Below are 26,474 nucleotides of genomic sequence, written 5' to 3' on the forward strand. Positions count from 1 at the left end.
AGTACGTCCCCATCTCAGGGGCTGGTACCTTGTATCTTATCTCTCAATGAGAGAATGGGGAGAGACCAGCACATCTTCAGGCCAGTAGGTTTATTTTAGGCTAGTTTCTATTTCTTGGAAATAACAACAGTATTCATAAAGTGGGGGTGGGGGAAAGGAAGATGGCTGCAGTTATGCTAACAGTAACTCTACTGAGGAACATTTAAGTATTGATTCATAAAATATGCACATAACTGACATTCATTTTCTATAATTTTATGGATTAAAATGCAAATTTATGATCTTGTAGTTCTGCAGGTCTAAGTGCTCTTAGGACTTCAGGCCTCAGTGTGTCAGCAGGGCTGCCCCTGTCTGGAAGTTCTACTGGAGGATCTTTCCCTTTACTTTTCCCCCCAGGTTCCAGAGCTGTCTGCCTTTCTAGCTGTTGTTCTTCATCCTCAAGTGGCATCAGTCCAACACCTGCTCATGGTCACAGCTCCACTCTGTCCATCAGCCTCTTAGCTACCTCTCATAAAGGCCATTGTAATGACCTTGGCTATACCCAGAAGAGCCAGGAAAATCTTTTCATTCAAATCTATCAACTTAATGTCATCTGCAAAGTCTTTTTACACTGCAAAGTCACATATTCATAGCTTCCATGGATTAGGCAGTTAATATGTGGGGTTTTTTCTTCTTTTTGAGGAGAGTGGGAAGAGAAAGTTCATTCTTCATTTGACTACACTAAAGTCAAGTCAGAGTACATGGAAGAGATCTAAAACAATGGCAAAGAAATGACACAGCAAATGTCTAAACACTGAATTAAACAAAGCATGAAATGAAGAACCCAAACTACACTTTAAATTAAACATTAACCAAAGGAATAAAAGGGCAACTACAAAAGAATGTTTCAAGCTATAAAACTCAGGTACCCTGATTTATTAAATGAAAACTTGAGGACAGGTGACAAGTCAAGGAAGCGGAAGAAGATGGTGCTCAAGTGCTTTTTATCTGCACCTACTCAGCTGTCTCAAGACCAGCTTGAGGCTGAAGAAAAAGCAAGTTCTTAGAGGTCATGTTACACCTCACTCTTTTCCTCCTGAAGAGAATCTTCTCCATATGGATACTGGAAAGACTAAATACCTCGGTTGTTACAAGATTTTGGAGATGGGTTGCTTTTCCAGAGATCCATGTGGCCCATTATTCACTGACTATGGGATGAAAGGAAAAAAATGTCAAATGCACTGGTTACTCAGGTGGATCCTGAAGGAAAAAAATTAAATGTGATACAATTTCTTCACAAGGACAGTCAGAAGGCAAGGTCATTTATAGCAAATACATTGACCTGGTTCCAAAAGAGGTTATGAATACAGATTATCCTGACCTACAAAGACCTAATGAAGAAGCTATTAAAGAGATAATGGAAGACAAGGGTATCCTTAGAGAAATCTGTATTGCAGAAGGTTGCTGTAGCCATGTCATTTTGAGCAGGTGATAAACTAGCTCCTGCTCATTACATATTGTACACACCATCACAGCAAGGAATAGCTTTCAACTATGGAGCTAAACAGAGGGTTATTTGAATGGTAGAAATGCAAAAATATCCAATAGGATCTCCAAGTTTCAAGATTAATAAGAAAATTCCCCAGGGACCACCTTCTCCTGTATCTGTCTTGGGTTCTCCTAGTCAAAAGATGACTTTAAAGGAACAACAAGAGTGGAAGATTGCTGCTTGTATTTCCAACTGGAAAAATGCAGAGGTTTATACAATTCCATTAGAGAAATGTCCAGCTGCTCATGGAAGAGGACTCCAGACAGTTCACATAAATGAGAATTTTGCTAAACTTGCTGAAGTGCTTTATATTGCTTATTAGAAGGCTTGAGAAGCTGTGGAAATGCATGTTCAAGTAGAGCAAAAGATGGCTCTAAAAGAAAAGTAGAAACATGAAGAGAAACTTACAGAAATGGGTCAAAAAGAGAGGAGAACAGGGATGAAAACTCATGTGGAAAAAGAGGATGGGAAGCATGTGAGAGAAATGGAATCCATCATGATGGACAAAAAGAGATGCAGAATCCTTCTAGGGAAGCTTCTGATAAGAGGTCGAAGCTTCAAAGAAATGAAAATGGATGTCAATGAAGTCAGGGCTCTTGGAGTGCCCAATTCTCAGAATTCCAAGGAAGCGCAGTGTGACCAAAGGGTTTTCAACCAAACCAAGAGTTTGAACAGTGTATTCACAGGTGGAGAAGATGGAATTCATTTACAATGTTTACAATCAATCCTGGAAAGGTGCTAAAGGTATGGCCCCGAGGATTTATAGGCCCAGTAAAAATCTGGACAAAGTCACTATGGTGATGAATTAGAAGCCAGAATAAAGACCAACAGATGTGTTCCCAACATGGAATTTTCTTTTTCAGAAAGTAGACAAAGAGGCCGAGAAGGACCAATTAAGTCTGAAGAAGATCCTTTTGGTTTGGACAAGTTTTGGGAAGAAGTCAAACAGCATGGTGGCTCTAAAAGAGCTCTGGGGGTAATATTTTGCATAAGAACATCTGCTTAGGAATAAGGTTACCACAATCATGATGAGAAGGCGAATGTTCACAAATTAAGACTGTGCTATCAAATGAGTTTTGCCCTTATTGTGCTGTTTTATTTTGGAGTGGAGAAAGTAGGTTTTTCTTAATACATCAATTTGTATCAAATAAAAACATTTAGACAAGAAAAATGACAAGTAGGTTCAAGAAATTAATATAGAGAATTTAGATTTGTATCACACATAGGCTGAACAAGTTTATCAGAGAAAATAATGAGATCTGAAAGAAATTGAACAAAGCTTAAAATTTAATATTATATCAATTGATAAAAAGTAAGGCAAAGAAAGAAACAAAGAAAATAATTTGTAGAAAATAGATTTTGTAAAAATAAAGATAAATGATGCAAAAAAATAATTACAGCTTCTGAAGGAAACAGACCAACAACTTTGTAATAGAGCCAACTGAAAAATATATAGATATATCATGAAAGAAGATAAGTACAGTAAGTTCAGTAAAATCTTGACAAAACCATCTCGGAATTCAGGTAGAATGGGACAGGGTGGGAATTGATGGCCCAACTACATTATACAGTTTCCTAGGAATAATGTTCTGTCCTCAGGTCTTGTAAGTCCTCATCAGGGATGGCTGCTGCAGACTCTTCTTCCATCCTTCTCTGTTTCATCAGGGACTCCAGCATATCTCAGTCACCATGGTAACTCTATATGATATCTCTCACGTTGTGCTTTTGCCCCATCTGTTCCTCCTGTCTTGAAGATTCACATAACATCCTGAGACGAATTATTCTTGTTTGGGGCACTGTGTATATTTTATTGTTCAATTCAAAAGTTTTTGAGGTCAGGAATTTTCATGAATACATCTCTGTAAACCTGATGTCATGTGGTACTGGGTTCTTATCCCTTTCAACCAAGACGCTGTGCACAGAACCATCATAAAATTTTAACAGTTAACACAATTGTGAATAACTCACTGTCCATGATTCTTATTTGAAAATGCATTCCAAAAAATGAGCTAGACCATGAAATCCAACTGACTAAGAAATGACTTACAAAGTCTCTTACAGGATTATGACCAAGGGATTAGGATGATCGCTGAATGCATGTATACTACAAAAACAAGACACACGAGTGTGAAAATTATGATTAAAGAAGAGAAAATAAATTTTAAAAAGCTTTACAATGGGGGCTGTGGTTGTGGCTCAGTGGTAGAGCACTTGCCTGGCACATGTAAGGCACTGGGTTCAATCCTCAGCACCAAGTAAAAATAAACAAATAAAATGAAGGTATTATTTGACTTCATAATGGCTGCCAATCTTACTGGAGTGAGATGGTATCTTAGGGTGGTTTTGATTTGCATTTCTCTGACTGCTAGAGATGGTGAGCATTTTTTCATGTACTTGTTGATTGATTGTATGTCCTCCTCTGAGAAGTGTCTGTTCAGGTCCTTGGCCCATTTGTTGATTGGGTTATTTGTTATCTTATTGTTTAATTTTTTGAGTTCTTTGTACATTCTGGATATTAGGGCTCTATCTGAGGTGTGAGGGGTAAAAAATTGTTCCCATGATGTAGGGTCCCTATTTACCTCTTTTATTGTTTCTCTTGCTGAGAAAAAACTTTTTAGTTTAAGTAAGTCCCATTTGTTTATTCTTGTTATTAACTCTTGGGCTATGGGCGTCCTATTAAGGAATTTGGAGCCCAACCCCACTATATGTAGATCGGAGCCAACTTTTTCTTCTATCAGACGCAGAGTCTCTGATTTGATATCTAGCTCCTTGATCCATTTTGAGTTAACTTTTGTGGATGGCGAGAGAAAGGGATTCAATTTCATTTTGTTGCATATGGATTTCCAATTTTCCCAGCACCATTTGTTGAAGATGCTATCCTTCCTCCATTGCATGCTTTTAGCCCCTTTATCAAATATAAGATAGTTGTAACTTTGTGGATTAGTCTCTGTGTCCTCTATTCTGTACCATTGGTCCACCTGCCTGTTTTGGTACCAGTACCATGCTGTTTTTGTCACTATTGCTCTGTAATATAGTTTGAAATCTGGTATCGCTATACCTCCAGATTCACACTTCCTGCTTAGAATTGCTTTTGCTATTCTGGGTCTTTTATTTTTCCATATGAATTTCATGATTGCTTTATCTATTTCTACAGAAATGCCGTTGGGATTTTGATTGGCATCGCATTAAACCTGTAGAGAACTTTGGGTAATATCGCCATTTTGATGATGTTAGTTCTGCCTATCCATGAACAGGGTACATTTTTCCATCTTCTTGGAGGGGATGTGGGGAAAAGGGTACACTTGTACACTGCTGGTGGGACTGAAAAATGGTGAGGCCAATTTGGAAAGCAGTATGGAGATTCCTGGGAAAGCTGGGAATGGATCCACCATTTGACCCAGCTATCGCCCTTCTCGGACTATTCCCTGAGGACCTTAAAAGAGCTCACTATAGGGATACGGCCACATCAATGATTATAGCAACACAATTCACAATAGCTAGACTGTGGAACCAACCTAGATGCCCTTCAATAGATGAATGGATAAAAAAAAATGTGGCATCTATACACAATGGAGTATTATGCAGCACTAAGAAATGACAAAATCATAGAATTTGCAGGGAAATGGATGGCATTAGAGCAGATTATGCTAAGTGAAGCTAGCCAAGCCCTAAAAAACAAATGCCAAATGTCTTCTTTGATATAAAGAGAGCAAATAAGAACAGAACAGGAAGGAAGAGCATGAGGAAAAGACTAACACTAAACAAAGACGAATGGTGGGAGAGAAAGGGAGAGAGAAGGGAAAGCATATGGAAATGGTAGGAGACCTTCAATGATACACAAAATTATAAGAGGTTATGAGGGGCAAGGGGGAGGGGGAAAATGGGAGAGAACTGAACAACAGCAGAGGAGGTAGAGAGGGAAGATGGGAGGGGAGGGGAGGGGAGGGGGGATAGTAGGGGATAGGAAAGGTAACAGAATACAACAGTCACTAATATGCCATTATGTAATAATGTGAGTATGTAACAGATGTGATTCTGCAATCTGTATTTGGGGTAAAAATGGGAGTTCAAAACCCAATTGAGTCTAATATATGAAAGATGACATATCATGAGCTCTGTAATGTTTTGAACAATCAATAAAAAACAATGAAGGTATTGTGTCCATCTACAACCCCAAATATATATTATGTATATATATATATGTGTGTGTGTGTGTGCATATATATAAAGTTTTACAATGTAGAAATAGCAAAAAAAAAATCATAAGATTGAACAGAGGAAAAGGGTAAAATGTGTCAATTTCTTCATCTCTAATGTCAGGATTTCATTTATACTCAGAATGAAACTTAACACTACACCAGGGATTGAACTCAGAGACACTTGACCACTAAACCACATCTCCAGTCCTATTTTGTATTTTATTTAGAGACAGGATCTCACTGAGTTTCTTAGCACCTTTCTTTTGCTGAGGTTGACATTGAACCTGCAGTACTCCTGCCTCAGCCTCCCAAGACACTGGAATTACAGGCATACAGCACAGCACTGGGCCTCAATATTTTAAATCTTTATCTTTACTGGGGAAATATTAAGTATTAATAAATTCATTTCTGTGAAAAACTTGAAGTTCAACAACATTGTTTTATTTATTCCAGTTTCATTTTTTCTGACATATTTAAGGATTATCAAATTTTATATATGATTTAAATAATGATAGTATGACTTAGTTTGGGGAGAATAGTATATTTCTCTTTCCATCATCCATTCTTCATGCATGCACATTAAATAGCTTGATGTGTAATTGATATACATAAAAATCTACATATATCACTTATACAATTTTCTGAGTCTGATTCAGCTCCTCATTTTGCCTTCTATTTATAAGTAAGTACAGGTATGATATTTGAAAGAAAAGTGACCACAACACTCAGAGCAACCAAGAGATCTTTATTGCAGCAGTGCAACAGAGGAGAAAAGAGAGAGAGAGAGAGAGAGAGAGAGAGAGAGAGAGAGCAAGAGAGAGACAGAGAAAGCAAGAGAGACAGCAAGAGAGATAGAGAAAGCAAGAGAGAGAGGGGCCCGGCAGGAGGGAGTTTTTATAGCCCAAATCTAATGAGGTCTCTGGGTCTGCAAGCTGCCTTGTTGGCACAAGGGGGGTTATGTGTTCCGCCTTGAGCAGGGGGTTGAGTGTTCAGCCTTGGGTGTGGGGGGGTGCCGAAGTGCTCAGCCTTGAGTAGGGGCTTGGGCCTTTGGGCTTGAAGCAAACAGGTGATAAAGAGCCAGACAGAGGGTTTGAGTGACCAGGTCACCCTGCAGCTAACTTTGTTTGGCATGACCTGCAGACAGCTTACTCAGCCTGTCCTGCACCTAACAATATTTATTTGGGATGACCTGTAACTGTTTGCCCCATCTATTCAAAATGGTTACATTTGAGTAATAAACTCAGGTAATTTTCAAGTGTATGATTCTTAATAACATTTGAATTTCTATGTGAATGTGTATCAGTCATACAAAACACTAGCTCATGGTAAGAGCAAAAGAGAAGTAGTCTGGGGAAGATATTTTTAAAACCTCTGCATAGGTTAGCATTTCTTTTGCTAAAATATCTCCTTTTTGCTTAATAATAGATCATCACATTACCACGTTTCTGATTTTTTTAAGGGAGTAAAATAGTCCTAATGAAGATATTTATCTTTTTTTCTTATTAACTAAAGATAAAAGTGGTGATTAATTAGGTTCTAATGTAAACTTTAACACAAATTGATAAATAAAATGTAGAAACACATTCATAACATTGCTGGCTGTATGGTTTGACGCTAGGAATGTCCCTGGAAAAGCCCACGTGTTAGGTAACCGTGGCAATGGGCAGAGATGGAAAGACTGGGTCATGAGAGCTGTAACCTCTCAGTGGATGAGTCCATCTGAAGGATTAATGATTTGAATGGACAGCTGGGTACCAACCGTGGGTGATGGGACTTGGCTGGAGGAGGCAGGTCGTTGGGGTGTGGTCTTGGAATATATCTCTTCCCAGGCTCCTGCCTCTTTCTCTGCTTCCTGGCTGCCACGAGCTTAGCGGCTCCTCCACCAGGCCCTTCTGCCATGGTTTTCTCCTGACCTCTGACAGTGGAGTCTGCTAACCTGTGCCCTCTGCACCCCTGGGAGGTGGCCTGTGAGAGGGGAGAGCTGCAGGAGGAAGCAGGAGCTACAGGAGCCCTGCTGGCCGGTCCACAGCCCTGTGCCAAAGGCCATATGTGGGCATCCTGATGCAGCAGGAGAGCGCTGACGCCTGGACAAGAACTGAGGCAGGCCTGTAATCCCAATGGCTCAGGAGGCTGAGGCAGGAGGATGGATATTCAAAGCCAGCCTCACCAATTTAGCAAGGTCCTAAGCAACTTAGGGACAGCCTGTCTCTAAATAAAATATAAAAGGGCTGGAGATTGGCTCAGTGGTTAAGCTCTCCTGGGTTCAATCCTTGAACTACAACAACCAAAGAACCTAGTCATATGCTGCTGCATTGGGAGCGCCCAAGATGTGGGTGCTCTGTGGTAGAAGCAGCTGTAGCAGGGCCAGAGTCTGGGTTGTGCCTCAGCCTCTCTGTCCAGTCCCACCCGACCTAACTGCAGCCAAAGAATGCCAGCCAAGTCTAAGGGGAGCGTCCTGTCTGGTCCAGCTGAGCAGCACCAGCAGCCTCCAAAAGCAAGATGAGGGAAATGGTCAGATCATTGCCAAGGATTTGGAATTAGCCCCAATTAGCCCCAGGCGACTAGAAGGACCTACCTGGTGGAAGAACTTGAGGTGAGAGGCGCGGGAATTAGCAGGGAGTTCCCGGCTCTTGATCCACTGGGGCTTCCTGGGATCTCCAGATTTCCCCGTTCCTGGGAACTACAGAAGACGCCTTCGGGTGGGCTTTCTTTGCTCAGGAGACTCCTGAGAGGAGTCGCTGCACTTTCTTTTTTCAATCAGAAAGAAAATCAACTAGAGGTTTCATGGAGGGACCTGGGATGGTTGGAAGGTGAATGCTAGCGTGCCTCTGTAATTCTGAGTGTGTGTGGTGTGGGAGGAAGGGGTTCCCTGGGGTGGGGGGTCAGCAGAGGAGAACTTGGGGAACCAGATGGGCGCCTGGAAGATGCTCCTCTCCTGCACTTGCTCCGCCCCCAACCCTTAAGAATACTTTGCAAAGGTTGCTCCTCGCCTGGCAACCTCCCTAAGCAGGAGTGAAAGGGACCCGATTTGGGGTCCTAGGCCAGGGCAGGGAGGACATTGTGAGGAGAACAGCTGAGGCTGTCCTCCCAGCCTCTGGATCCCCAATGGAAGGAAGCTGACCTGGGCTGCTAAGAGAAGAATCCAGCACTGGGGATGTGGAACAGGCCTGGGACTTTCTCACTTTCAAGTCCCTGAAGCAGCCCCTGTTCACCTCCACATGTCCCTCCCAGTAACTTTGGGCCTTTGTTCCAATCTGTTTTTCCTTCTTTTCTCCTTCCTTTCGTCTGTCACCGCTAGACATTAAACCTGGGATCAGGTACACAGACAAGTTGTGTATTTGTGTGTGTGTGTGTGTGTGTGTGTGAGAGAGAGAGAGAGAGAGAGAGAGAGAGAGAAACACTCCGTGGTCTTGCCACCTCCTAGGTCTATAGAACTGGGACTGTTTTCCATATTGCTACTGCTTTCGACCTCTGTGTTGGCATTTTGCTTCCCTCTTCTCTCCCTTTTTTCTTCCCACCTGTCGATACACCCTACTTCCTAATAACATGTGTGCTTGTAGGAAAAGGATTTTTTTAAACAAGAGAGGACATAAAGTGAAAAGCAAAAGTAAATACAGGCCATATTTGCATGAATATCCTCTTGAAATTTTCCATATATCCACAAACATACATACATTTTAAAAATTTTGTGTGCGTACAATGAACAGTACTGTGTATAGTGTTCAGAAACTTGCTTTTCACTATTAAATCACTTAGATCTTTTTTTCCTATCAGCACATGTGGAACTAACATTATTTCTAACTGCAGTACAGTGTTCCACTTAAGAACTCTATACTGTAATCAATTTCCTTTTTTTCCCCCTTTACATTGTAACCAAATGTTGTACAGCAGTCTGCCACCAGCAATAGGTTCGGGTACATTATTTCTACATCTTTACATGAGACTAGGTTGTCTCTTGGGTCCACGATTTAGAGAGAGACTGTGAAGGGGTCCGCTTGCTGGTCTTTTATGTCACGGGTTCCCTATGTGAGGTAGAATAGGCTGGCAGGTGGGTATGGAGGAGCCCAAGGGGCTGGGCAGGATCTTGGTTGTCTGTGCTGTGCTCTGGTGATTCTCTGACCTCATGCCGCATCCTAAGAAACCAGGAAGGGGACCCCAGAAAACCCACAGATACTGTCTCTCACCTCACAAAGTTCTAGACTGACATGCTTATACTTGTCACCTGCTGAGAAGGGTCTGTGATGACTTAGGAAAAAGCACAATCAATGCATTGTCTCTCTTGGGGGAGGGGTCTTGCATTCGTATTATAATGACCTTTGTATTCCCTCCTTCCCATCTCCAGGCACATTGTGGAATTCTTCCTGATAGTTACTCAACTGCAATTCTGCTGTGTCTATTTTGTTTCTGCCTGGCAAATTTAAACAGGTAGTGTTCTGGTAAAAAGCAAGAGTATGATCGCACATGAGTAGAATTTCTGTTTAGGATTGCTTCTAAACCTAGTTTGGATCAACAAAAGAGTTGAGGTTTTAACACTTTATGTACAGGGCCTTTTGGTTGAGCTCATCTAAAGACCTAGGGTGTAGAGAAACCTCAAGATGTATTGTCTGTTTTCTGTCTTAGATGGACCAAACACAGCCCAGTCAGATGGATTGCTAACAACAACAACCATGAAGACCTCAAGGAGTGCTCACCAGCTCAGGTGCCTCTAGGCCTAGTTCACACTCTGAGCCTTCAGTCAGGAGTCTCTTCCAGCAGTCACAAGTTTTGTGATTGGAGGTCTTTTCCTTTTTCTTTCTTCCCCTCTTCTAGGAGATGGGAACAGCCAATGGGACAACACCAACTGTCATGAGAATGAGATGGTGATTCTGACACCCCCCCCCATAGACTCCAGACTCTACATGCTCACCTTCATGCCTTCCTGGTGCTGATGGTCTTTATAAGTAAACTCCACATCTTATGCATCTTCTCACTGTTGGCCAACATCAACATGCTGGTCTGCCTGGTCATGATCTACCAGTTCATTGCTCAGGGATAAGCCCAGGCCTCCCTCATCCTCTTAGAGGAGTGAACAAAACCAGTAAGTGGAACCTAAGTAGTTACATGTTACTTATTTGAGGTATTTTTGGAAGTTTTTAACCTTAACACTATTGACATTTTGGGTCAGATTTTAATTTTGGGATTGTCCTGTGCATTGTAGGATATTTAGCTGCATCCCTGGTCTCCATCCTGAAAATACTAGTGGCAGCTATTCCCCCAGCTTGACAAACAAAATTGGTTCTACACATTTTTAAACCCTGGGGGGCAAAATCACTCCTGTGGAAATCATTGGATTGTACTTTTCCAATTAGATTGTTAATGATCATTATGCATAATTGGACAATAGTGAAAACGTACTAAGATCAAGGTAAAAATAAATTTTTCTAATCTTTATGTAAAGTAATTCCTTACTAACCCACTTATTTATTCATCAAAATTATAAATTCACTTACTGTTCACACCACCTGCTTACCCAGGTATGCAGGTTTGTAGGGTAGTTTTAAGAACATGGTGGGTAGAAAATCCGGAGTGAAAAAATGTGCCTTTAAGCATTATGGCACTTTGTGGAAAAGATAGTGCATTTGCCAAGATTCAAAAAATAAATTAAAAAGAGTAAAAGTAGGTAAATAAAAATAACTTAAGATATTTAAATTTAACTTCCCAGTTAACTCACATTAGTTCTTATTGGTTAAAATGTGGACAACACAAACACTCCCTGAGTACCACTCTCCCACCTGCATCTCCTCTCAGGGATGCCCTCTGTGTGAGTGGTCTCATTCTAGGTTCTGTGAATGCATTTACACACTAATGTAAGTATGTAGGAAGTACATGAAATATGCTTCGTTTCATATTTTTTAAATAATATTTAAAATTATTGGCAGTGTTCATCTAACTAGCTATTTCCTCCTTTGACAGTGCCCTAGAGCTCTCCAGGCTGGTTCGGCTGGCTCTACTTCATTGTTTCTCACTGCTGCCTAGAATCACAGAGAACAGATGGACACCATTTCCTTAACCTGTCCCCTGTAAATGGACCATTGGGTCATTTATATCTTGTAGTCTGATTTCAGTATTAAGACAGTGAATTTTATTTCTTGTGGACATGATGAACGATTCTATAAGATATTTAATCAGAGGTTCAATTACTAAAAAAATGTGCCCTTTTTTTTTCTTATGATACTGAGCATTAAACTCAGGGGTGCCAGATGGCTAAACTATATCCCTAGAACTTTCTGTTTTTTAAGACAGTGTCTTGGTAAGTTGCCCAGGCTAGACTTGAACTTGCTATTCTCCTACCTCATCCCCAAAGTCACTGGGACTATAGGCAGGGACCATCAGGCCTAGGAAGCACCCTCTTTTGAATTTTTATATTGCCAACTTGCTTCATCCAAAAGTTGTTGACTGGTTTCCTATAGACTCCCCTCCATGCGTCCATGGCACAAAGCATTGCCTCATTTTCCCACAGAAACCCAGTCGCCTAGTGATGTGGTTTCTAGGAAACTAGTAGGCCCTGAAAAGCAGGACTAGGGAAATGACATGGTGAATCTAGATTAACTTTGTTGTGAGTGTATGCTAGTTTTCTCTTACTGTAAATCAGATGGGTGGTGAATATTGTTTCCTTTGTGGGACAATTTTCCTTAAAAACATAAAGAGCTCTCATTCTATTTTTTTATGATGAATGTGTGATTGACTATTTCCATGATCAAAAAAGAAAGGGTAAATAATTTCACTTAGTAATCATTTCACATAGTAATTATATCTGTCAAGTGTGTACATAGGACATTCCAGTGAACATAAATGGTTCAGAGAGTGATGGCCACTTCCTGTAGACACACACACACATGCCTAACTGAATCTTAAACCCTTGTGGTTTTAGTTACACACTGGTGCTTGCCATGAACAGAGGGCTAGGTGAGAATTCCGATCCCTGTAACAGCTTGGTTCCTGCTGACTGCTGGTGTCCAACCTGAACATTGTACACAGTACAATCTGCACTTTGAGGTGAGGCTGCCTTGCCCATTTCCTGAGAGCTGTTCTGAGTCTGTGTCTGGGCTCAACCTGCAGGGTTCCTTCAATGTTTCCCTCATTTATGGGCACCACTTTTCTCTTCATTAAAAGGAAAAGTATCTTTAGAAAATTCATCACATAATTTATGCCCCAATGGCCTTTGGGAGAAGCGACCAAACGCCTTCATAAGAAGTCTAATGAAAGGAAATACAATCTTTTTTAAAGGAAGAGTAATCTGGACCAACCACTATCCCTGTGACAAGACACATTAGTGCCTTTGTGTGGGTGGTCTGAATCCAAAGCCACAGAGATAAGACTGGATCATCTGAATCCTCTCTTCACTCTCAACCTGGGCCCTCAGGAAGACCTCAGGGAGTGCACAGAAAAACACCCCTATCCTCTACCTTCCCTCCTTCAGTGACTGCTCTTGGCTGTTTCTCTCTTCCCCTTCTCTGCCACTAACTGGGAATCCACACATCTTCCTTTTGAGAAGGCAGTTCCTGATTATCTTAGGCCCAGAGAATATATTAACACATACTCCTAAACTTCTTAGCAGGCTGGGAGACGATTAAGCTTTCAGATGTTTCCTCTTTTACCTTCTCTTCATGGTGCAACTCTTTGGAGGGTTACTCAGAACCGGTAACTTCCTCTCTGAAGCTCAAGTCTCAAAAAGTTAGTAGATGATGACCAAGAATTAAATCTTTACCTCCAAAAGAAATAAAGAAAGGCTTTTTGACAAACCACTGTCCTGAGCAGTGCTCAGCACAGCATCAGAGTTGTTAGGAGACCAGCTGTCACTAAGGCCTCAGCAGTGTATTATGACCTGTTGGTGACATCAGCACAGTCCAGGCGGTGTCCACAGTACTGCAGGATTGCTAAAGCCCATCACCTAAGGAGGTGAATTTTATACAGTGGAAATTCTATTATTAACATGAACTTTCATATATGACACTTTATACCGAATTCAGAGAGAAGATATGGATTACACAAGGGAAATTCTTCTGTGTGTCTAGGGAGACTGCATTCCTCAGTCTCCTCAGTGGTGAGGATATGGCAGTACAGAGAAGGTCAGGCTCTGCAGCATGCTTGTCTCATAGAAAAAAAGTAAAGAGGGAGGTCTCATGAAAATCAAAGGGACCTCAGTAGAGGAAAGAGATCAGAGGAAGGGAGGTGGAAAGAGGAGAGAGAAATATTGGGGAATGACATTGGTCAAATTATATTGTTATATTGTGTGTATATGAATATGTAACAACAAATCCCACCATTATGTGCAAATATAATTTACCAATAAATTATTGAAAAATAAAAATAAATAAAAATACTTACTATCTTGCATGTTTCAAATTGATAAAAATTACAGGATCAAACTATACCAAAGAATTATATCGCTATAAGGGAATGAGGAATCTTCATGAACTGAATGTATTCCTTTACGTTGATTTTATTGGAGAACATTAGGCAACATTTCATAAAGTACATACACAACCTACAACTCTATGAGCTCACTTTAAAAAGGGACATTTACAAGGATCAAATAAGTAACATGACTTCTGCTTTTGGAGAGTTAGTATTCAGAGTTTCTAACTCAAAACAATGAATAAACAAATTATGGTGGGTGATTGCTCTAGAATCCATTTCCAAGGATACAGGTCCAACTCAGTAAAATATTCCCTAGAATGCAGCTTCAGGAGGGCACTGGTGATCAGGTTTCAAAAAGAAATATAACTCCATGAGATAAGCACAGGTGGCCCATGACCAGGGCAGTATGTAACACTAACATTGATAATTGATAATTGAGTGATTTATAATTTTTAAACAGGACGGAAAAATATTAATCTCACCCAAGGTCTTAATGACTCTCATTAGGTCTAGATCTAAGGGAAAGGGTTGTTCTAATCATACAGGATTCCTGCTACTTCCATAGAAAAGTACAGGAATTTATGACTTAAAATACAAATGTATTATATTGAAGTTCTGGAGGTCAAAAATTCACTCCGAGCTTCAAGTCCAAATCAGTGTGGCAGCAGGGCTGCTCCTGTCTAGGAGCTCTACTAGAGGATCTTTCCTTTATTTATTTATTTATTTTAAGCTGGCTGCCATCCTTAGCTGTTGTTCACACTCTTCAACTTCAACAGGCATCAGTCCAACATCTGCTCACTTGATCACACTCTTCTCTGATGAGCTCCCTTTTATCTGCCTCTCAAAAACAATAAATAAAAATGAAATAAATAAACCATAGAAAAAATGTCATAAAAGCAAAGATGTGGGACAGCTATAAATTTAAAGATAATTTTAAAGAATAAAATTATGCTCTGTCATAAAAAATAATATTTTTTAAAAAGCCACTAAAATCTACATTTCACCATGAATATAAAACTAATGAATATCTATATACCAAATAATACAGCAACAATTTTGATAAAGACATAAGGAGACACAGAAACACTCTAATAAATAAAGAATAAATAAAGAAGCTTACATATAGTGCCATCCAGGAGAGATCAAGAAGAGGAATAAGGAAGGGCAGAAAAGACACGAATAAATAAATGAACAAAACAAATAAATAAATAAAAGCCATGGTGAAGATTTTGACTGAACCCAGATGACCCAGGAAAACCTTCCCATTCAAAATCCTTGTCTTACTCTCATCTCCAAAGTCTCTTTTGCCATACAAGGTCACATATTCACTGTCCAGGATTTGTGAAATTTATTGAGAGGACTCATTCTTCATCCTTACTACAGCAAAAATAAAGTCAGAGTGTATCAAAGAGAATTCACCTGTGGTAAAATATAGTACTCTGTGAGAAGAAACCAACAATGAGCAAAACAATACAGAATAAATGACACAGCAATTGTATAATTATATTGAATAGAGCAAAGCAGCATGAAATAAACAGAACTATAGTTGGAAATTAAACTTTAGCCAAAGAAATGGAAAGGGCAATCACAAAAATATTTTTCGTGGTACAAAACTTAGGCACCCCGATTTAATAAACAAGAATTCCAAGACAAGTCACTGCAAAGAAATGAAAAGGGAAAACATAAGAGTTGTGTAAAATAGACATGATGAACAAGTTCATATCAGAATAAACAAATAGGAATCAGAAAAGAAATAGCATGATCTTATATTTTAATATTTGGTATATTAATTTTCATAAAGTAAGGGAATGAAAGAAACAAAGTTATAATTGATTCAAAGATGATAGCTTTTTAAAAAGAAAAGCCAAATGATGCAATAAAGTAATAAATAATAATTATGGTTTCTGAAGTAAATAGATTTAAAACTTTGTGATATATCCAAGTCACGGGTTAAAGTTAAAAATGAGTGAAAATTTTTCATTGAGGAATTATGCGACACTCCAGCCATTTTACCTGGGTCTTATTACCATCAAAAATAGTATAATTTTAAGTAATGTGGTCTCCATTTTCAAAATAAAAGATCTTATTTAGAAAGGGTACAAAAATACTTAATGGTAATAAAGGATTGAAGTCCACAGGATTGCTGTTGAAATTGTCCCTTTGTTTTCACCTCCAACCATACTTAATGCATGTCCCTAATCCATCAAGGAGCAGAGATGCTGAGCTGGGTTTCTTCAGGCATACTCAGATTCCTACTCTACTGATCTAGACTTTGCTGTTCTACCTGTCCCCTGCCATCATGAGAGAATGTATGTAGAAAGAGGAGTCTCAGAGAAGTTATATAAATCAGAGAACGAATCTTTATCCTCAAGAACCAGGACATAGTCCTCCAATGAGTACACAGGATTTGGATAGTACATGTGTAAGTCTGAAGCTCCTAAATAAGGGAATAAAGATCATAAAGCTATAGTAGAAATTTAGTGCATTCATTTATTAAACAAAAAATTCTGAATATCATGTGCTGAGTTCTAATAATAGAGATGGCCCATGACTTTATAGAAAATAAATTCTATATCTTGCTAAAAGACAAACCTATATGAGCACTATATTCTCATTGCACATTGGGGTTTGCAGTAGACTTCCTTCATTTGGATTGGACTCCATGCCATTCACCATAGCTCTATTCCTGATGGTGTCAGAGCTCATGAAGTAGCAGAACTGTTGACTTCTTTTATTTTGCCAAATTTTGCTTTGAAAATTCTGCTGACATGGAGCTTGAAGGCTCACACACTCCAGTTCCTTGTTTCTAAGACACAGTTGCATACCCAGAAGAACCAAAATACCTGAGTAAACTCTAGAGCTCCATTAGGAACAAGAACTTACAGCTAAAACAGCTGCTCACCTCCTAGCATACATCTCCCCTTCCTAATTCTCCAGCCCTGCACACACAGATTCTTATTTTGTTCTATATCTCTGGCTTGAATAGGGAACTAGTATGTTTCCATCTAGACCCTGCCCTCAAGTCTCTGCATACCCACCATCCTGGTTAAGATATTGGATACTGTTCACCTTCCCTTGCATTTACACGTTCATCCGTTCATCCTCTTCATTTCACATCCTGCAGATTCAGTCTCAAATCATACATTGGTAAAATTTGGTTCTTGAAGACATTAAATATTTATTGTCTTTTGTCACTGCCCCTACAGCTAACCAAGCACCCCAGCCAGTATTTAACTGTCCAAGGTAATCAAGATCTCTCATGAATTCTTCTGCATGTATGTTATATACACACTTCAATCAAATGGTATGTGGCAAATGAGCTTGGTGTGAGTAGATTCATAGCACATTGGTTAATATTGGATCCTTGCTTAATGTACAATAGACTAGTTTTTTTTTTCCAAAGGGGAGTCTGGGCAAGAGTACATTTGAGTGAGAATGAATATAGTTTGTGTCTCTTGGTTAGATTGACATATGTCTGTGTGCAGTGATTTCTTGTCCTGTGATGAGGAACTTGTTTATGTGTGTGTAGTTTTGTGTTTGTGCCTGTGTGTGTTGTTCATTTTTACGGGGATTATCTGATCAATGTAATTAATAAACTATTATCTGAGACTAGAGCAATTATATTTGTGGAATCTAAGGAAAAACTTCAAAGAATAGGAAGATATGAAAATCAATGTGCTTAAACAAAAATCATGACTTTTCAAAATATGTTTATGTGTAATTCACGTAGCATACAAAGTAAGAGAATGGACGGACTAAGCCATATGTGACATGAATGAATTCTTCATATAAAATGATGAATGAAAGAAGCCACACACAAAGGAGCTAAACAGACACTTCTCAATAGAAGAAAGACCAATGGTCTACAAATGTATGAAAAAAAAAAAGTTTGATGTCTAGAAATTAGAGAAATTAAAACTATATTGAGATTCTTTCTCACTCCAGACAATTATCAAAAATATAAATAACAATAAATGTTGATGAGAATGTGGGTTCAAAGGTGCACTCATACTTGCTGGTGAGTCCACAAACTGGTACAAACACTCTGAAAAGCAATAGAATTTAGTCATTAGCAGGAGAGAAAGAGAAATAAACCAACGAAAATAATATAAAATCAGACCAACAACTATAGTGTGAAAAACTCAAACCCTCAAAAGATAAAGCAAGAATAAATAATTACATTTTTAAAATGCTAAAAATTAGAGAAAAGAAACAAATAAGTATATGTATCTTGTCCCTGAACCAAGCAGCACAGCAAGAATTCACATACATACTTACACACACACATACACACACACACAAAAAAAAAAAAGGAAAGAAAAAAAATTCTAAAGAATAGATTGACCACTGAGATGGTAAGCAGTTGCCCAGATTGGGTGGTCATGTCCATGTCCAGTACTCTTCCTTTCCAGTCCTTCTTGAGTCAGGCACTAATAGAGCTGGGGTGGGGTTGTTAGCCTCTTCCTGTGTTTGTGCTGCTCTCTGAGCTGCCAGTTGGAGCAGCCTAATACTGAAGCTGTTTAAGACTCAGCTTCCCTTCTCACCAGTATGAGGCAGGGTGAGTTGGGATGGACTGTCAGTTGGCATTCTGTCCATTCAGGCCAGTTTGGTGCACTCTCTGGGTACTGCTTCTGCGGGATCTGGGAGGAGACTTCCAGCAGGTGGGGCTGAGGGCTAATCAGGCTTTGCTGGGTGGTGTCTGCTTTGGAGGCATTAGACCCACCTGCCTCTAGGCTTCACAGCAGCTGATCTCTGATGTGGGTCTTGTTCTCAGCAACCTTCAAGGAAATCCAATCATGGGGCATAGGGGCCAATCCATCTCTCACTGCTGCCCTTGAGCACGGCCTTCCTGGGTTTAGTCCATGAGTGAAATCACGGCTCCTGCTCAGACTCCTGGACTACTTCTGGTCAAGGGAGCCACCAGACTCAAAGGAGAGGTGAGTTGGGCTACCCTTCCCACCTGGTTGGCATCTGCTGGGATATTGCAACGGAGTTTGCTCTGCTCTCCTGCCTCCTGAGCCACTGTTGCAGAGAGACGGCCCCAAGATTGCTCCTGCCTCAGCTCTTCATGGTCAGTGGGATAACGGGAGTGCTTTTCAAGCACTAGTGTACAGTGCAGCCTCTGGATCAACTATGTTTAGGCAGCATTTTTTTTTAAAGAATACACCTGCTTTTGATATATTATATACATACATGGAGTACAACTTCCCATTCTTGTGTTTGTATATAATGTGGTGTTACACTGCTCATGTAGTCATATGTGAACATAAAAAAGTTATGTCCAATTCATTCTACTGGCTTTCCTATTCCCATCCCTTCTCCTATCTCTTAATTCCCCTTTGTCTAATACAATAAACTTCTATCTCCCACTCCCTGCTTAAAATGGGTTGATATCTGCATATCAGAGATAACATTTGGACTTTGATTTGGGGGGATTGGCTTATTTCCCATAGCATGATAGTCTCCAATTCCTTCCATTTATAGCCAAATGCTATAATTTCATTCTTCTTTATGGCTGAGTAATATTTCATTGTGTGTAAATATCACATTTTCTTTATCCATTAATCTGTTGAAGGGCACCTAGGTTGTTTCCGTAGCTTAGCTATTGTGAGTCAGGTGCTACATTTATTGATGTGGCTGGGTCACTATTGTTTGCTGATTTGAAGTCCTTTGGGTATATATGTTTTCTGAGGAATCTCCATACTGCTTTCCAGTATGGAGTCCCAACAGCAACATCCTTGCCAACATTTATTGTTACTTGTATTCTTGATATTTGCCATTCTGACTGGAATTAGATAGAATCTCAGTTTAGTTTTAATATGTATTTCTGTAATTGCTTGAGATGTTGAACATTTTTTCATGTATTTGTTGACTGTATTTCTTCTTCTGTGTAGTTCAGAACATAGAGAAATACAGAAACTGTATTTCTTCTTCTGTTCAGTTACTTAGCCTATTTATTGTTTAGGTTATTTTATTTTATTGTGGTGGTAAGTTTTTTGAGGTTTTTTAAAAAATATATATATATCCTGGAGCTTAATTCTCTATGTGAGGTGCAGGAGGCAAAGATTTATTCCCATTCTATAGGCTCTCTCTTCATGTTCTTAATTATTTGCTTTCCTGTAAAGAAGTTTTTTAGTTTTATCCATCCTATTTATTCTTGATTTTACTTCTTGTGCTTTAGGAGCCTTGATGAAGAATTCAGTTCCTCAACCTACAAGATGAAGAGTTGGGCCTACTTCTTGTTTTAATACGTGCAGGATTTCTGGTCTAATGCTTAGGTCTTTGATCCACTTTGAGGTTTGGACAGGTTGAGAGCTAGAGGTTTAATTTCATTTTGTTACACATGAATTTCCAGTTTTCCCAGCACCATTTGTTGAAGAGCCCATCTTTTCTCCAATGTATGTTTGTGATGAGATAACTGTATTTAAGTGGATTTGTCTGTGGGTCTTCTATTTTGAAGTTCTTTGGTCCTGTTTATATGCCAATACCATGCTGTTTGTTTTTACTATAGCTCTGTAGTATAATTTAAGATCTGCTTTTGTGATGCCTCCTGCTCTACTTCTCTTGCTAAGGATTGCTTTGGCTATTCTGGGCCTCTTATTTATCCAAATGAATTTCATGGCTGCCTTTTCTGTTTCTATGAAGAACATCATTGGAATTTTAATAGGAAGTGCATGAAATCTGTAGAGCACTTTGCGTAGTAGGGCCACTTGGATCATATTAATTCGAGGCAGTTTTTTGAACTCAGGTTTTTCCATATAAGATCTGTGTTCTCCCTCCCTCTGGTGAATCAGCACCACCATCATTGCTTTTCGGCTTTGGTGTGGCAGTGGTGCTTCAATATATTCTTTCTTTGTTCATTGTATCAAAATTTCTGACTCAAAAGTCACTTTGAGTACCCAATATTGAATTTTAGTGAAATCCCTCTTTCACTCTTTTCATTGAGGATCTCGTCCACATGCTGTTTTTGTCCAGTACCACTGCGTGATTGGGCTAAAGCTGTCCTCTACTTGGCCATCTGCCTTCTCTATAGCTGAATTCCTATGAGAACCCACTGCAGGGTGCTCTGTCTGGAGGTGGGGAGATGCACTGTTGATATAAGGGGATGGCTGGTCAACTGTGGGCTTCCCAAAATGTGGGCTCCCCTTCAGTGCCCAGCAGGGCTTTCTGTTTACAATTTGGTTTTATAGAGCTTGATCTGCTTCCAGGACACTGCTGGTTCCAGACACATTTTAATTTTTTTTTCACTTTCTTTCCTCAGAAGCTATACGGAAAAATGTCCCTTTGTCCCTTCTTCAGTCATTTACCTTATGCTTTCTCCCTCACTCCTCCGTCATCCATCACAAATTAGACATGCTCTCCTCTTTCTAGAAGGCAGTGCTGGCTAGTTTATGCCCAGACAAGATTCTATACATACCCGTTGATTTCTTTGATAGCTGGGTGATGAAGGGGTTTTCTAGATGTTTCATCTTCTGGCTTCTCTTCAAGGTACAACTTTCAGAGGGTCACTCAGACCAGGTAACTTTCTCTCTGAAGCTCGACTCTGAAGGAGTTCATTGATGATGACAGAGAATGAAATCTATACCTTCAAAAACAATAAATAAAGAGAGGCTTTTTTTCAGACCACTGTCCTGAGCAGTGTTCACTACAGCATCAGGGTTGTTAGGAGACCAGCTCTCACTAGGGCTCAGCAGGGAATTATGACCTATTGTTGACATCAGCACAGTCCAGGGACCCAGGCAGTGTTCACACTACTGCACATTGCCAAAGCCTGTCATATAAAAGACACCATTTATACAGTTTAAATTCTACTATTCTCTTGAACTCTCCAATCTTTTACTTGATACCAAAATTAGAGAGACATTATGAAACACACAAAGGAAATTCTTCTATGTGTCTTGGGATACCACATAATGTACCCTAAGAAGACGTGGTAAGGATACGGCAGTATCAGAGAGGGTCAGGCTCAGAACCATGCTTGACTCATAGAAGAGGTAAAGACTTTATTTCATTAGTGCTGTTTATATTATGTAGAAACCTAGGAAAGAGACATGTTGGAATGTAGGTGTGCAGCTGAGAACATCTCATCCATCCATCCACCCCAGCAGTTATTGAATTTCCCCTAATCCTAGCACAGTCTCCTGTATCTTCACAGCCAGACTTCTCTCCTCCACCACTCTTCCTCATCACACCCACAGTGCTAGGGAGATGACAACCCTGTGCTCACCACACCTAGCCTTTCTCAGGAATTCCTCTCTTATCAAGCCCAAAGTTGTCACTCTCCTGCAGTTTGTGCCACAGTCCAGTCTGTCTTCTGGAAACATTTAGATCCCATCAGATTTTCAGCTCTGAGGGAGCTATACTGGACCTTCCATGCCATGTACATTGCACTTAATCTTTTCAATTGAATATGTGTTTTGTCTCCTTCACCCCATGATACCCCTATCACTCTGGGTATTCTCCAACACTGACAGGCATATTTATCAGCAAATATTCAACTTTGTAAGCTTTTTAAAGAAATAAAAATAAAAGATACTATTTTGCCTGAATCAAATTGGTAAAATACAGAGGGTCAATCTATGTCAAATAATGATCTAGATATAAGGGAATAAGGAATCTTTATGAACTAAGTGAAGTATTGCTCTATGTAGCTGTATTAGAGAAAAATTACCCAAATGTTTCATAAAATAAAATATATGTCTTATAACTCTATAATCTCAGTTTGAAAAGGGACATTCACAAGGTTAATATTTGTAACACGACTTCTGCTTTGGGGGAGTTGGAACTTTTATTTCTGACACAAAGTAATAAATAAGCAAAGTATGGAGGATTATTCCTGCAGAATTCATTTCTAAAGATATAGGTTATGCTGAGTAAATTATTCCTTAGCATCAGGATCAAGAGAAAATATAACTCCATGAAATAAGCACAAGTACCTTCATGAGCAGGCTAGTATGTACTAAGCATATTACTAACTCAATCATCTATAATTTTAATACAGAACAAAAAAAATCTCACCCAAGATCAAAATGACTCACATTGACCTAACTATAAGGAAAAAAGTTTATTCTTGTCATATTTGTCTCCTAGAATTTTATGGACTAAAATAAGAATTTATTCTGGAGGTCAAAGCCCTCCCTGGACCTCAGGCCTCCCTGTGTCAGCAGGGCTGCCCCTGTCTGGAAGCTCTACTGCCTGCCTTCCTAACTGTTGTTCTTCATCTTCAAAAGGCATTGGTCCAACATCTACTCATGATCACAGCTCCACTCTGTCCATCAGCCTCTTAGCTGCCTCTCATGAAGGCCATTGTGATGACCTATGCTGTACCCAAATGATCTAGGAAAATCTTTTCATTCAAAATTATCAACTGAATCTCATTTTCAGAGTCTCTATCTCAGGGTCTCTATTGCCATGCTAGGTCACATATTCATAGCTTTCAGGGATTCGGAGGTTGACATTGGGCAGCAGGTGGAATAATAGGGAGAACAGTGTTCATTCTTCAGCAAAAATGGACATACAAAAATCATAAAATTGGAAAAGCTAAAACAGTTCAGTGCCCATGAGTCTCATTTAAAAATGCATCCAAAAATATAGCTTGACTGTGAAATCCAGCCAACTAAGAAATGATTTAAACAGCTCTTACATGGCCAAATGGCTGGGGTATGCACTGAATCCATGCATATACAAAAACAAGACAAATCAGTATAGAAATTATTAGAGAAGAGAATGTAAATTTTCAAGAGTTTTATAAATAGATGTAGCTACAAAAACCATGTGGCAGGGACAGAGGAAAAGGGTAGGCAAGAGGCTGAGTGTGTGTGTGTGTGTGTGTGTGTGTGTGTGTGTGTGTGTGTGTGATGAGCACTCTGGGGTCCTGCCACCTGCTCAGCCTATGGAACTGGGACTGTTTTTCTTGCTGCCGCTGTTTGTGATCCCTGTTTTTGGCCTTTTGCCTTCCTCCTTCCCTCGCTCTCTTCTTCCCACCTTTTCTGTACATGCTACTTCCTTCTAATAAAATGTACCCTTGTAGGAAAAGCATTGTTTTTTAAACTAGAGAGAAGGACATAAAGTGAAAAGCAAAAGTAAATACGGGACACATTTGCATGAATATCTTCTTAGAATTTTTTATATATCTACAAACATATATACATCCTTAAAATTTTATGTGTGTACAAATGGACCATATTGTATATACTATTTAGAAACTTGCTTTCACCCCTAAATCACTTGGATGTTTTTTCCTCTGTCAGCACATATGGATTTCACATTCTTTCTCACTGCAGTACAGTGTTCTATTTAAGAAGTTGATAATGTAATCAATTTCCTTTTGATGGCCCTTTAGGTTGTGACCAGCTGATGTACAACAGTGCTTACACCAGCATTGTGTTCAGTTACATTTATTTCTGTGTCTTTATATAATTCTAGGTTGGCTATTGGGTCCCAGTTTTAGGGAGAGGCTGTGAAAGAGTCCACTTCCTGGCCTTTTATGTCAAGGGCTCCCTGTGTGAAATGCAATAGGCTGGCAAATGGGTACAGAGGAGCACAAGGGGCTAGGCAGGGGTCCTGATGCCTGTGCTCTGCCTTGGTGATTCCCTGACCTCACACAGCATCCTAGAGAAATCAGGAAGGGGATCTCAGAAAACACACAGAGAGTGTCTCTCCCCTCCCAGAGCTCTAGATTGTGCTTGTTCTTGTCACCTGCTGGGAATGGTCTGTGATGATTTAGATAAAAGCACAAAGCATTTGTCTCTCTGGGGGTGGGGGGTTGCTTTTTTATTCTAATGACCTTTGTACTTCCCCCTTCCCATCTCCAGGCACATAAAGGAATTCTTCCTGATTTTCACTGAGCCAGGATTTTGCTGTAATTATTCTGTTTCTGGCTGATAACTTTAAACAGGTAGGGTTCTGGTGAGAAGAAAGAATATGATCACACACGAGAGGAATTTCTGTTTAGGACTGCTTCCAAGCCAGTTTTGGTCAACAAAAGAGTTGAGGTTTTAACACTTTATGTACATTTCTTTTCTTTGATTCTCATCTGAAGACCTAGGGTGTAGAGAAACCTCAAGATGTCTTCTCCATTCTTCTGTCTTGGATAGACCACACCCAGCTCAGACAGGTGGGTTGCTAACAACAATATCCATGAAGACCTCAAGGAGTGTTCACCAGCACTGGTGCCTCTAAGTCCTGGTTCACATTCTGAGCCTTTGGTCAGCAGCCTCTTCCAGCAGGACAGTCACAAGCTTCATGATTGAAGGCCTTTTCCTTTTTCTTTCTTCCTCTCTTCTAGGTGATAGAAGCAGCCACTGGGACCAACAACAAGTGCCATGACAATGAGATGGTGATTCTGACACCCACCACAGACTCCAGACTCTACATGCTCACCTTTCTGCCCTCTCTGGTGTTTCTGGTGTCCATCAGGAACCTCTAGGTCCTGTCCATCTTCTCCCTTTTGGCCAACATCAGCATGCTGGTCATCCTGGTCAGGATCTACCAGTTCATTGTTCAGGTGTGAGCCCAGGCCTCCCCCCATACTCTTAGAGGAGTGAAGAAAATCAGTAAGTGGAACCTAACTAGTTACGTGTTACTCACATGTGGTATATTTATAAGTTTGTAACTTCAACACTGTTTTTGAGTCAGATATATTTTAATGTGGGATGGTTCTGTGCATTGCAGGATATTTAACTGCATCCCTGGTCTCTACCCTGAAAATGGTAGTGGCAACTGCTCCCCCAGCTTGACAACCAAAAGTGTTTCTACATATTGCCAAACATCCTGGGTGTCAAAATCACCCAAGGAAATCACTGGTTTGGACTTTTTCAATTACATTGTTAATGCGTGAACTTTATGCACAAAATAGTGAGAACACACTAAAATCCAAATAAAAATCCATTTTTCTAATCTGAGAGTAATTCCTTACAATTCATTTATCCTTCAAAATTATAAATTAACTTACTGTTCTCACCACTTGCTTACTCAAGTGGGCAGGTCTGTAGGGTAGTTTGAAAATAATAGAAACATAGGTGGGTAGAAGATCAGATGTAAAAAATGTGCCTTTAAACACCATGGCAGTTTGTAGAAAAGATAATGCATTTTGCATAGATTTTTTTTAACGAGTAAAAAAAGGAAAAGTAGGTAAATAAAAACAATTTAAGATATTTAAATTTAATTTCAAAATAAATTCAATTACTTTTTACTTATTAAAATGTGAACAATACAAACATATCCTGAGTATCATACCCACACTTGAGTCTCCTCTCTGAGATGCTCTCTGTTTGGTCTCATTCTAGATCCTGTGAATGGATTTACTATGTAAATATGTAGAAATACATGAGATATGTTTTGGTTTA

General features: G+C 39.7%; 1 pseudogene across 1 annotated transcript; it reads left to right on the plus strand.

Moving 5' to 3' along the window:
* Nucleotides 1-965: 965 nt before the first annotated feature.
* LOC308652366 (SNW domain-containing protein 1-like) lies at nucleotides 966-25,555 on the plus strand (annotated as a pseudogene). The gene is made up of 2 exons: nucleotides 966-2,504; nucleotides 25,415-25,555. The product of its transcript is annotated as an SNW domain-containing protein 1-like (transcript).
* Nucleotides 25,556-26,474: the final 919 nt, after the last annotated feature.

Source organism: Spermophilus citellus (genome assembly GCF_964194105.1).
Source record: "Spermophilus citellus genome assembly, chromosome: 1".
Classification (NCBI taxonomy): Eukaryota; Metazoa; Chordata; class Mammalia; order Rodentia; family Sciuridae; genus Spermophilus; species Spermophilus citellus.